This window comes from Camelus bactrianus, chromosome 13 (genome assembly GCF_048773025.1).
Source record: "Camelus bactrianus isolate YW-2024 breed Bactrian camel chromosome 13, ASM4877302v1, whole genome shotgun sequence".
Taxonomy (NCBI): domain Eukaryota; kingdom Metazoa; phylum Chordata; class Mammalia; order Artiodactyla; family Camelidae; genus Camelus; species Camelus bactrianus.
Genome location: NC_133551.1, coordinates 7,992,506 through 8,005,902, shown reverse-complemented (window position 1 = coordinate 8,005,902; position 13,397 = coordinate 7,992,506). Strand labels below are relative to the sequence as shown.

Sequence of the window (13,397 nt, the reverse complement as noted above, 5' to 3'; positions counted from 1 at the left end):
GTTTACCCAGGAAGGATGGGGACTATGCACCAAAACTCAGGCAGTATGCTCCTTTTGGGATCTGACCTTGTACCTCCCGCTCCCCGCCAGCACAACACCTGGGACAGTGGAGGTAAGGCAGATATATTGCCTGCCTGTGTCCCAGCGTGTAAAAGGGGAATATGTACTCTTTCCAAGGTAGTTCTGAGCGACAACACCTGCGGGTGCTTGGTTCCCAGAGCAAAAGGAAACCCAGCTCCGCTTGGGGGCAACGGGTGTGATCCCCGTAGGGGTCCTGCAGAGGCCTTGGGTGGAGGGCTGTGCCAGGGAGTTAAAATATGAGCTGCGGGCCTTGAAGGGTTAGAGAAGTGTGCAGAGGCAGGACTGCTGCCTCCTTCAGGATGCCCCCAGAGTTAAAACTATTTCTCTCCATCTCTGCTACTCTCCTCCGCACTCCAGATCCCTGCCTTCTCTCTGCTCCTCCTGTCCATGTCTCTCCCTCCACTTTTCCCCTTCTCCCCTCCTCCTCCCATCTTCTCCGTCCCTCCCTTCCCCAACTTCTCTTGCAGAACACAGAGAGGATCGCTGGCCCTCCTGCGCATGCGCAGTCTGTGCCAGCTGGACCGAGGGTTGGAAACTGCAACTCCGAGCCGGGGATCGGCCCCAAAGGCTTCTCAGCTCTTTCGCCCGGTAGGACTTTGGCTCCTGCCCTGGCGCCCCGGCCACAGCTGTCCAGGGCCAAGTGTGCACTTGCCGCCTCTCGCCCCAGCCGGGCTCCCCTCAGTCCGCGGCTGGCGTCCCCTTCCCCTCTCCCGCCCGCGAGTCCTCTCCTCCCGGGCTGCCTCTCCTCGGCCGCCGGCCCGTCCCCGCCCCTGGGCTGGCTGTGTCCCGGGCGGGCGGGTTCTGCGGACCCGGACGGGGGCGGGCGGCTGGGGCTGGGGCTGGGGCTGGCCTCCGAGCGGGGCTACAGCCCGCGTCCCCCCCACCGCTTTCCCTGACCCGCGACCCCGGGGCTGCCCTCCTCTCCCTTTCCCGCTACCTGGGGACCAGCTCAGTGGTGTGGGCGCTGCTCCCCGGGCTGAGAGCCTCCGGCTGTGAACCCCAGCTTCTCCTGTTGGAGTCGGGAAAAGGGAGCGTCAGTGCTGAGCGAGCTTCCGTCTCCTCCCTCAGTGTTTCTGCCCCAGGTAAGTACCTTGAACACTTTCACGTGTTTTGATGGCGGTGCTTGATGATGTCACTGTTTTTATAGTGAGAGGGATTACAGTGTTGAAAGCAAGGCTTGTTTCAGTTAAAAATGAGCTGAAGGCATGAGGCTGTGACATCCTCCATCCTTCCCTCTCCCAGGGTGAAACGTGTGGCCGTCTTTCTTAAAAAGATAGTTACAGTCCCTAACTAGCCCAGCCCAGCTAGGGTGTGTTAACAGGAACAGCACCACCAGAGGAGTTGGAGACTCAGGGACTTTGCAGTCCTAAAGAGCTCCTGGCAAAATTTGGTTTGTTTTGGTTTTTTTGTTCTTCTTAAATTGTGGGGCAGACTAGTAGTATAGAGGGAAAAATAATTGTCAAGAAATATTTTTTCATTTAACATCTTTATTGTGATATTGTTCACACACCATGAAGTCCACCCACTTAAATGCTACAATTCAGCAGCTTTAGCATATTCACAGTGGTGCAACCATTAATATTCCAGAACGTTTTCATCACTTCAGAAAGACCAGTGGAAATGAATGACCTATCCACCCCTTCCCAGTGCTGGTTCTAAAGAAGTTTCTTGGTTGTTCCTGACCATAAATTATCTTGTTACCCATAAAAACTCTGGTAGGAAATCTAAACAGAATTGTATTGAAACTGTCTATCAAAGCAAGAAGAATTAATGTCTTTATGGCATAAATTTCTTCTACCCATGAATATATCTCGGACCCTATATTTTCATATTTCCAGAGCCTGGCCCATGGGAAGTCCTCTTTAATTGTTGGGTTTGTGAATGATGAGATTCTATACATCGTTAGTTGCAACTGAAGCCTTTCACAGAAGAGAAAATAAACTCACTGAAGCCAAGTGACTCTCTGATGGTCAGAAAGAGTGACAGCCAGTGCTGGAGTGACCCAGTGGACTTGGTGTTTGTAACCAGATTTCTCTAGCACCTACAGCTAAGGGGATCAGAGTATTCTTTTATTTTTTCTAAATGGCGTTGCTTTTATTTTTACTTATTTTTTAAAATTACTTTTTATTGAAGTGTAGTCTATTTAGAATGTTAGTTTCAGATGTACAGCAGAGATTCAGTTATAAACATATGCATATGTATCTACATATGTTTTAGATTGTTTTTAGTACAACTCATTACAAGAAATTGAATATAGTTCCCTGTGCTATATAGTAGGTCCTTGTCATTTATTTTATATTTATTAATGTGTATCTGTTAATCCCCCTTTTCCTGCCTGCTAACCACAGTTTGCTTTCTATGTCCATGAGTCTATTTCTAGCAGCACCGTATTTGCTAGTAATATATGCTGGTTGGCTGCTTTCAGTTTCAGTAATTCCACCTTATCTGTGGGCATTTTCCTTCTGGTGGGCCTGTGTGTGGTTTGCACACGTGATATAAGAGTTGTGTATTTGGGAGAACTCCAGGCCTCATGTAGTGCCTGGTACAGAGTGCCCACTGAGCTGATGCTTGAACTGGGAAAAAAAACATAGTAAACGTTGGAATTTCCACTATGGTTGAGACTTCCAGGTTTCCATAACCTGTTTAGCCCACCTTAATGTTGGCTGCACCCATACTGGGTAATTTGGTGAAACTTCATGGTATGGTGGTGTAGAGACGGGGCCTCGTATGCTTCTTCTCTTTCCGTTTTCTAAGACTCATTCTCCTGGGCCTTCCAGATCCTCCCCCAGAAGTGCCCAAGGCTGGCTTGGTGCTGCGCTGAGGCAATATTTGTTAATAAGACCCTTTCCTCATCTCTTCTGAGCCTCCGTTTCCTTCTCTGCACAATGAAGACTTAGACTAGAAAATTGCTTTTCAGTTTCTTTTAAGCCATGTTTCCTTTGAGAAACCGAATATACATATCTCTCCTCCCATTCAACATACAGATTTTGACACATCCTCCAAGGAATGACATAGCTCTTTGTGGAAAATTGAAGTGATTGTGATTCCAGGTGGCACAGAAAAGACTCTTCAGACATTTATTGCAGGGAGAGGGCAGGAAAGGGGCAGTATATCCCACTTTCTAGTGTGAGCACTGGAACAGGGGCTTGGGTTTAAATACAGTGTCTGACGTGGCCTCAGTCTAATCTTTTTTTTTTTTTTTTGCCTCTCTCTAATCTTGCACAATGTGATAAACCTCTCTCCCTCAGTTTCTTAATGCGTCAAGTTGGGGTGATAATAGTTTAAGTCTTTTGTGAAACATTATACACATAAGACATTTGTTTCTCGGTAGAAACAAAACCTGCGAGAGAATCAGGGATTTTTAAAAAAAAAAAAAATCTTGTCCACAGCACTCTGTCTGTGTCTATTTTGAAGTTCCTTGAGGGTGAGTGTTGGGTCTAAAGTCCATCGTGGGACAGGTGGCCCATGGTTCTGTGTGCCGCAGATTGCCCCCTCCTCCCCAGTCCTCTTCCTCTCAGTCCAGGATGAAGTTCCCTAGTAGATTTACACAGAGATCTTGTGGAAATGGCTTTTCATTTTATTGTTTCATGAAGAAGGGCTGCCATCATGATCTCTGTAGTCTGCTTTTGGTGACCTGAAGGCTATGCAATTACGTTTTTCTATTTAATAAATAGAAAAAAATTACAAGTACAAAATTAGACCTACGGTGGTGGCAGGGGCTCTTGAAAGTGGGGACCATTAGCTTTGTTAGTTTCAGGTGCAGGGGCCTCTGGCCATGAGGACACATCATCGTGCTCTGAAGTTTGAGGGACCAGTGGGCTCAGTGGGAATGTTTACTGAGTGTATCTCATGGGCTGGGCATTGACCTATTTGTACTGTGTGTTCCTTATTTGAGACAGTGAGCTCATTTAACCTCAATAGCCTCTTTAATAAATTAGACTTTTTATTTTGAGATATAATGTAGATTCCCATGTAGTTGTAAGAGATAATATGGAGAGGGCCTACGGACTTTTTGCCCAAGTTTCTTTAAAGGTTCCATCTTGCAAAGTTGGGATACAATTCAGTAATGACTCACTAACCCTTTGAGGTTTGTGTTATTGCCCTCATTTCTATTCATGATTAAACTGGGGTTAAGAGGAGCACACAGGCCTGCCCAGGTCACACATGGTTAGTGTAGAGTCGGGTGAAACGTGGGCTTGGGATTTCCAGGCAGTACCATCATGATGCTCTGTGGCAGGGAGCAGCATTCACTTTGCTTGTTCATTCATTCAACAAGCATTTATTGAGTAAACTCTGTGGGTCAGATGCTATCATAGGTTTATCTGATTCTTCAGCAGTATGGAGAATCCGGTAATGTTTCCTTCTTTTTTTTTAATCTGAGAAAATTAGCTCTGAGATGTTATAAACCGCCCAAAGGAAATATAGCTCATAAATGAGGGATAGTAAATTTGTACAGTTCCTTCTTCTTATGCAGGTGGTACCCTAGGCATTTTACACTTGTAAACTTCCATAATCCAGATATATTCTTGTAAGGCAAGGATTTTTTTTTTAATTGAAGTATACTCATGTTTACAATGTTGTGTCAATTGCAAGGTGTTTTTTTTTTTTTCTTGAATTTGGAATTCAAAAAATATTTTTTGAGGGGGGTAAATAGGTTTATTTATTTGTTTCATTTTTTTTTTTTAAATGAGGTACTGAGGATTCAACCCAGGACCTCATACATGCTAAGCATTTGCTCTACCACTGAACTGTACCCTCCTCCCCAAAGCAAGTTTTCTTATCAAGTATTCTGCAGCTTAGGAGTTCAAATAAATTGGAGTTGAAATCCAGGACTTTTGATCCTACTGTGTTTCTTTGCATTATATCCTGCTGAGGGGTGTGGAAGCAGTTCCTTTATTCATTCCTTTATTCAGCAGTTTTGAGCACTGACTTTGCATCAGGGCCTGGCTAGGTGCTTGGAAACAGAAAACAAGAAATGACCCTTTTCTGCAGAGGGCGGAGGCCTAGACCAAAAGCTGCGTAATGTGATCTGAGCTGCGGTAGCCATGTGCAGACGCTGAGGACAAACTGTACCCCCGGCTTTGCTTGGGCTTCCCCTGCCTTCTGACTGGTACACACCAGGTCACCGCAACCCAGTGAGGCCCGCAGCCCGCAGCACAGTATGTACCTCGGTCTCCTCTTCCCTCTCGTCAGGGCCTGCAACATGAACATCCCTGACTACGTGCAGTGTGCTGAGGACCACCAGACTCTCCCCGTGGTGGTCCAACCTGTGGGGATCATCTCAGAGCAGAATTTGTTATGCATCTATAAGCGAATCTCCTTGGTGAGGCAGATCAGCCCGTGCGGCTCGCAGTGGGCACTCTGTATCCACTAAAGTCACCACTATGCGCCCGAGAATGGGTGGAGCGACTTCCAGACCCACCACAAGGTCGTGGGCCTTGTCACCATTACCGACTGCCTCTTGGCCAAGACCTTCGAGAAGCTCCACGTGCAGAGGAGCTGTATGGCACCACGCTCTATGACTCTCGGCTCTTTGTCTTTGTGCTGCATGGGGAGGTGGCCGAGCAGCCGCGCATGAACGTGGCCGTCAATTTACGAGGACTGCAGGGTGGTGGAGAAGAGGATCGAGGACTTCACTGAGTCTCTCTTCATCATGCTCAAGTCCAAGTGGCTGGACGTTGCATCCGACAAGTCTGGGGACAAGATCCTCCTGCTCTACATCCTGTTTGAGAATGAGGACTTCGTGGGACTGGACACAGAGAACAGGAAAGTCTACCTGGATGCCCGGCCACCCTGGCTATGTGAAGGGTTGCTTCCCTACATCCAGAAAGGGATCAGCAAGGAGGAGGGCTGTCTTGTAGCCAAGGCGTGAGGGAGGAGCAACCCGCCGGTTTTCAGACGTTTAAAAGTGAATCCGCCTTTGTTTCGGAGAGATTCTTTTAGGGTTATTATGGACACTTACTCCCGCTTTTCAGCCAATTACCCTGGTGTGACCCCTGGAGTTGCTGTCCAATAGATTAGCCAAAGCCACTGATGCTAGGAGAGCTGGGGAGGAGGCTGCTCTGAGCTGAGATGTGCTCTAGGTCAAATGCACATCAGACGCTGAGACTTGTCTAGTAAATAGAATGTAAACTATGTTGTTACTTTCTTTATTGATTACATGTCAAAATGATAGTATTTTACATACAGTAGAATAAGTAAGATATGTTCTTAAAATCAGTTTCTAGGGGTTTTTTTTGGGGGGGTTACCTCTTTAAATGTGGCAACTGGGAAACTTTCTTTACATGGCTCACATTTCATTCCTGTTGGACAGCCTCTCCTGGGACAGTCTCATCCCTGTGCTTATAGATGTCATGCTGAATCCTGAGATGCAGAATGAGGCGCTGGTTGAGCTGGGGGTGGAGCCAGTGTCTCCTGCTTCCCAGGTCCAGCACCTGCACGGCTCAGGCCCTCTCTCCCTGCCTGACAACCACCATGCCAATTGAGGACAACGGAAACACTGCCAGGGGCTTCCAAATGAACTCCTTACGCAGGGAAAGGCATGTCACGGAGTATGGGGCACAGCAGGGAAAGATTCGTCCTCACTTTGTCCCTGTGATTAGGTCAACGGACCCACTTTGCCTTGGAAGTGCAGACGAGTTCTTCTGGGCTGCCTACCCCCCCACCTTCTGCTCTGTTTCCCTGTGTATCTATTGAGATATCCCTCGAGAAGAAGAGGGTGAGATGCCTTTGCCGAGAGGTGGTCCCCATTTGCTGGGGAGATTGTGGGAATCTGTGTCCCCCCGGCCTACGGCCTCGGGCCTTGACTCTGGAGAGGGCTCATGGCGGTCCCACAGGTGACGGTCGGAGGACCTGGCACGTGCTGCCGGGCCCGAAGTGGAGGAGGTGTTCTGCGATTCTCTGTGAGTCTAAAATCAGATTCTACTTTCTGGTTGTTGGTAAGTTGGAGGAGAAGATGCCAGAGAATTGATAAAAAGATAGTCCAGACCAGTCCTGTGAGTGACAGGCACAGGGGACCCGAGTCCCACCTGCTTGTGGTGCCTGGCGGGCTCTGGATGAATTTTCACTTCCTCCCCGGACATACCTCTATGGCTTAAGGAAGGGGCGAGGCATATCGTGGCCATGACCTGTACTTGTCCTCGCAGGGCCCTGTGATCTACATGGCTTTCTCCCCTTCTGCTTCTTGTAGATGAGCTGGCAGATGTAGTGGTCTGGGCAAAGCCGAGGGCACAGATGCCAGCACCGTGCCACTCCCAGGCTGGCTCCATTCCCGTCACCTGTCACCTCCTGCTCAGTCCCCAGGCGTCAGTGAATGTAGGTGCATCGGTGCAACGTAAGCAGGGACCACATTATCCCCCTGGACAGAATGGTGGGTGAGCAGTGGAAGCCTGGAGCCCTGCCCCAGCCCCCTGGCCAGTGCCTCCTCTTTTGTCACAGGAATCACTTGTGATATGTTTGCTCAGCAACTGCTTGGCTCTGAGTCTGCAGACCCACCAGAGAATGCCAGCTTGTTTTTGCTTTTTGAAGTGTGTCCTTGGGATTTGGCGGAGTAGCTGGTTGTGTGCTTAGCCCATAGTGGTTGACACTGTCACCATTGTTTACCCAGAACCTCGTTTACCAGGCATGGCTCTCGGCATCAAAATACAGCAGCGCATTAAACCTCCCTCCTGGTGGGTCTGTCTGTTTTGGTACCGTAAGGGCTCAGCCAGCATCTGAACGTCAGTGAGATAACGCGGCCAGTGAGCTCGGGTCAAGTACGCTCTCCTCCAGTCACTTTTACTCCATTGTTGCTTTTACTATTCCTCAGTCGTTACTTTTTTTAAACAATGCTTTCGTGCAGGAACAGAGCCTAATTCTCTCCTGTTACTCTTGGTGGGAGTGAGTAAAATTGTCCAGCTTGAAATGCGACCACATTTTGTAGCTCAAAAGCTGTCTACACGCATCTAGGTGAAGTTTAGGTTTGGGGCGCTGACCACGTTGGGGTCCCCAGGCAGCGCCGCTCGCCTCAGGCCCCTGCCTTCCCTGGAACAATAGGTGAGGGTGGGTCTCACCGTCCCCTCGTCCCTGTCCTCACCAAACTCACCTAAATTCTTGTAATTGCTGTCAGTTATTTTTGTTCTCATGTGTTTCTAATTTTCGCTGTTCCTCTTTTCCTTTTTCTATTTCCCTTTCTATCTTGTACCGCCCTGTGAGCATGTTGTTGCGTCTGAAAAGTGGACTGTGCACACCCTGCATTGGAAATAGCCAGATTGTCCTCCGTGCTGTCCCCATCGCTTTAAAAAGCAAAAACCTTAACAGTTGCCTTGATCCATATATTATCCTAGTCATCTTTTTATTTTCTAGTTTTTTGGAATGTTTGCTTTGTTAGCACATCACCCACTGGGGTTTGATACCTGTTAAAATCCTTGCTTTGAGGAACCAGTTTGGTCCTCCTTATGTTTGGTGACAAATGCGCACTTATTAAATTTGTTTGATTGTTTTGAAGAAGTGAGATGCGAATTGATTTAGGCGGCTGCTGAGGGATTTTTTTCATGGAGTATTTAAACTTGGAAAGTCAAAATCTGCAGCATCTTCCTTGATTCTGTCTTTCACACAAACGTGTTTGGCACGCGGTTCCAGGCTGTCGCTGTGTGACGTGCGTGACGGAGATTCCTGGCCGGTGGTCACTGGTGAGAAAGTGGCAGGCTCGGAGATGAGCAGCTGCAGGGGATGCTGTTGGAGGAAGCAGTCACCGGTTTTATGTTTTTTTTGTTTTTTGTTTTTGCATTCACCTTCCCCGTGCCATTTACTTTACTTTGCCTTCATAGAGAGGCAGGAGCGGGTCTAAACTCCATGCCACTCTTATTTTCCCTTTACGAGGCTGGTTTTTCTGAGTATCAGAACAACATGGCCTTCTCCTAAGTAGCTGGCTCACTTGGATCTGGTGGACACAGGGACCGCTAAAGGGGACCGTAGCTTCCTCTCTGCTCCAGCCAGTGGGCATTCAGAGTCGGGTCTGTGGTTTGCCTCAGCAGCCATGCAGGCCTCCCTGTACCAGCCTTTACTATTAACCCATGTTGGCAGTAAATAGCTGACTCCGTGTCTGTTGCAGCTGACATCCACCACTGACGGCCGTGTCGTTAGTTTGCGGTAGTGAGTCTCCAACACCCCAGTCAGCCGTGAAGTGACCTTGCATTCTCAACCACACCCTGGTTCATCTCACCCGGGGAAAGGGTTTGGCCACCACCGTCATGCTGGCCATGAGACCTTGTTTCTCCTTTCATGCCCTGGTCCAATTGTGGACACTTCATCCTTCACTGACTTGGTCTCGCTTGAGACAGGCCAGACTTTCTGAAAGAGTCCATCACATTCTGGGGGGGAACAGAACAGAAGGAAGAGTAGCAAGTAGGTGTCTAGGCAATCTGGGTTGGCAAATGCAGGCTGGGATCTGTGAAGGCTGGGCTGTGCCTTGGACACAGGCCTTTCCCGTGGCTCCCGATAGCCCAGGGGTCGGAGTGAGAACAGCCTTGCCTGGGTTCCCCCATCCTCATCTGCTCACTGGCAGGTGTGTCTGCTAACTAGGAACTGCCCCAAACCTCGGGCCCTTCAAAGTTCAGACCACAGGAGAACCTTGAGTCCCTTCTCCTGGGCCTCCTTTGTGAGAATCCAGTGCCTTCTGAGATGACCAGCGGCAGGAGATGCCTCCCCCTCCAGGGAGCTCTCTTCGGAGGACTGTGACGCACTGTACCTTGCTATGAGCTTGTGGGGTTCCATCCGTGGTCCTTGCAGAACCAGACTTGAGACTGGCTTAACGATAGAAATGACAGGACTGATTCCAGGGCAGGGCCGGGGGGAGGAACAGGGGAAATTGAATGTGACCTCAAACACCTAGGTGGGTTCTGGGTCTGTTACTAAAATCGGGAGCCTGGGAGGTACCTGCCAGGAATCGAACTCTAGAGTAAATGGTGGACATGAGGCATTTTTAAGATTCCATTTTTCATCCAAGTTAGGACTTCAAAGAGGCACTCGGGTCTATGGCCCTGGGGCTCATGTGAAGGAGCCGGACCACAGATACACGTTGGGAGTCATCATTCTTAGCTGGTGTTCACAGCCGTGCAGGTGGATGAGCTCATCTCGAGAGGTGCAGACTGAGGCTGAGGCGGGGCAGGGCTGTGCCTGGGTTGGAGGAAATCCCAGACCATGCAGCTTTGGTGTGTCAGTCAGTGGCGTTTGGGATTTTCAGAGCAATGGCATTTATCCTTAAGGGTCCTGGGGGTGGGCAGGGCCACCCAGGAAGAAATCTGAAGGGAGGGTTGTGGCCACGCGTGCGCGTCTTGGGATGATGCAGAGGCTGCATGGTCCGGGAGAGGAACCTCCTCGGAAGCTGGAGTCGGAGTGGGGAGTGGGGAGAAGGTAGTCACACTCACCTGTGAGGGAGGGACAGAGGCCTAGGGAGTCTCCACCCTAGCGGACTCTCTTTCCCACGAACAAAAGGCCAGCAGACAGAAGATTTGAGGTGAGAAGGGACGGGCGCTGGGAGAGGAGCCAAAGTGGAGAATGGTGGTTGGACAGTTCTGGAATAGTCTCCCTGCAAAATAGAGTTAAAAAACCCAGACTCTTAAGAATATTGATAGTGACGTTGGAGGAGATAGTTCTTTTTCTGGCCTCCTAAATGTAAGGCATGTATCCGGGGATACACAGAAGAATCGGGCAGTCTGGTCCGGGGGCTTGACCCTTACCAGGGGGAACAATGCAAGTTTAAAGGGGGAGAAGGGCAGCGGAGGGAAACTAGCCAGGCCTCGTGTCAGGTACCAGTCGGCCGCACTACTTGCGTGTTGCATTCACATCCATGTCTCCCAGGTGGGCGGTGGCAGCCCCCTTTTGCAGATTGGGAAGCCTTCTCAGAGGGGTTAAGGGATTGGTCCGTTTAGCGGCTAGTCAATGCTGTAGCAGGATTCAAGCAGGGCCTTGTCAGACTTCAAGGGCATGTTCTATCTACTAATTCCGGTACCTCCCTGTTGTACCTGGATTGGTGAATTGGGTCAGTTTTGGAGCCTTTCACAAAAAGTACGATTTAAGTGCCTCAGGACTGTTTCACAAAGCTCAGTGTTCTTTGATGGTTCAGAAGCACCGCAGTGCTTTTCGCCCCACAGAGGTAAGGTCTTACTCCTTTGACGCTGACGTGGTTGCAAATGACGTACAGGTGCAAAACCAGACTTAGCAGCTTCTGAAGGGAAACTCTCCAGTTCTCCCTTGATAGGCTTTCTTCCACGGGATGTAACCTGCTGCAGCGTAGATCTGAGCTTTCCGTATGGAGTGAGGGTTTGATATCCAAAGTTAGCAAAGAAGGGTCAGATGGAGAAAATCGACGTTAACAATTTATTTTGGGGTTTCATTAGACAAGATGCACTATCGCTTAATGGCCCATATAACGTATGTAATTGAATACAGAATATTGCATTCCTTAATTTCTAATGAGAGATGTCTTGCAAAGTAAGGTTGTCTGCTTTGGAACTTCAGCTTAGCCACTAGGGCGCCTGTCAGTGTGTTGGTGTGATTGTATTTACACAGTGCATGTAATCTGAGCTTCCTCAGCCCCAAACACTCCAGTGCAGAATCATAGGCTGTAGCCATCACTTAGTTACACAAATACTTCTACAACTATATGATACAAAAAAAAAAAAAGAGAGAGAGAGAGAGAGAGAGAGAGAGAGAGATTGCCTTTATCAAAGTTCCTTTGATTTTAACTGCAAACTGTTGTTGAGCAGCTCTGGTTTCCTTTGGATATGAATATGTACATTTCTTTGCATGTAACTTGGATTTTAGACTAGAACACCAACCTCTTGCTTTCCATGAGCCACAAAACTCATAGCCAAATGACATACGTATGAAATATTTTATTCTTTTCTTCTGAGACAGAATCCTTGAATCTGGGACTTGGGCTGTGATTTTGCTTTTTGCTCTTCCCACCCCTCTTGTCATCTCACTCCTTTTTCCCACGTGGCCTCCAAGATGTCATGGTCTCCGAGGAGCAGGTGGACAAACACCAGTTGGTCGCCAAGCAGTCCTGCTGTAGAGGGAGCCCAGCCAAGAGCTAAAGGACATCATCAGAGAGGGCTTCCTTGAAGAAATGGGCTCTACATTCAGTTATGAGGACAGAGTAAGAGTCAGCCAAGAGAAGGAATCAAGAGGGTGACTCAGGTGGCAGGAGCAGCCCGGGTAGAGGCCTGGAGGCTTGTGGGGTGGGGACTCGGTGAGAGTGCACTGTGTGGTCCAGGGTGGAGGGTGCCCCTGCTTGGGAGGACCCTGGAGTGGGCCTAGGGATGGAGGGTTTTGGAGGAGCTTGCTTTTTTACTAGAACTGACACAGAAGAGGCAGTGAAGTGTGTCAGCAGAAAGTGACCCTCAGGAGAGGTACTCCTGGTTTTGTTTCTGATGTTCTACAGAAAGAAGGGGTCGGGGTGGGCGAGAGCAACTCTGCCCGTCCCTTTGAGACCCACCCCTTCATTCATTTATCCATAACACATGCAATTCTGAGTGTCCAGGGGAGAGAGGGTGGACTCACAGTAGTAAGAAAAATGTATTGCTTCTTGAGAGCTTAGCAGTGTCAGAAGTTGTCTTAGCGTAGAATGTTCTAGGAACACAGCAGGGGCACCTAACCCAAAGGGCAGAGGTTCGAGGGAAGGAAGGCTTCCTTGACAAACCGTCAAAATGAGCCTGGAGGCAAGTGGGAAGTAGCAGCAGGTCAGGGGGCACCTGAGGTCATTGTGGACCTGGGTACTGTGGTGAAGGTGGGCGAGCAGGGTCGGGGGTGGGGCTAGAACTCTACCAGGGAGCCTCTGAAGGGTTTGAAGTGGGGGTGATGTAATCAAATTTGTGCTTTGGGAAGGCTGTCCTGGCTGTGTGTGTGTGTGTGTGTGTGTGTGTGTGTGTGTGAAGCGGGGAAGAGGGGGAGAGTGCCAGCAACTGGGAGGGTCATTAGAAGACCATTGACAGGCTGGGGGGCCACCAGTGGGAGAGGGGCGTCGGGGCTGCTTGGGGACGGCAGGGGCAGTGTGGATGCCGGATTTCCTCATGGGGAGGGCTTATTAACTGTGACCACCTAGCGGCACCTTGTGGCTGGAAGAAAACGGATGCAGCCAGGTGGACTTTTCTTCCCTGCCTTGTGTGATGATCTTAGCTCAGCCAACATTTGGAACAGAAGAGCTAAGTTTCAGGGTAGTCCAGGACTTTGTTGAGCTCGTTCGAGTGAGATCTGATAGGATTTAGGCTTGTGTTGAGATCTGCATGTTCACTTAGCTAGAAACGTCCCGTCTTTTGGATTTCCATAGGGGTATT

General features: G+C 49.2%; 1 protein-coding gene across 21 annotated transcripts in view; it reads left to right on the top strand.

The window, feature by feature from the left end:
* LOC141579547 (uncharacterized) overlaps positions 1-13,397 on the top strand; it is a 79,091-nt gene that overhangs the window by 24,138 nt on the left and 41,556 nt on the right. For 19 of the 21 annotated variants that reach the window (XR_012511119.1, XR_012511120.1, XR_012511121.1 and 16 more), the window contains one exon: positions 439-1,163. The gene's annotated coding sequence lies outside the window, so the exon portion shown is untranslated. Of the gene's footprint in view, positions 1-438; positions 1,164-1,919; positions 2,134-13,397 lie in introns of those variants that run through there. The other 2 variants (XM_074375981.1, XM_074375991.1) reach the window with 2 other exon arrangements.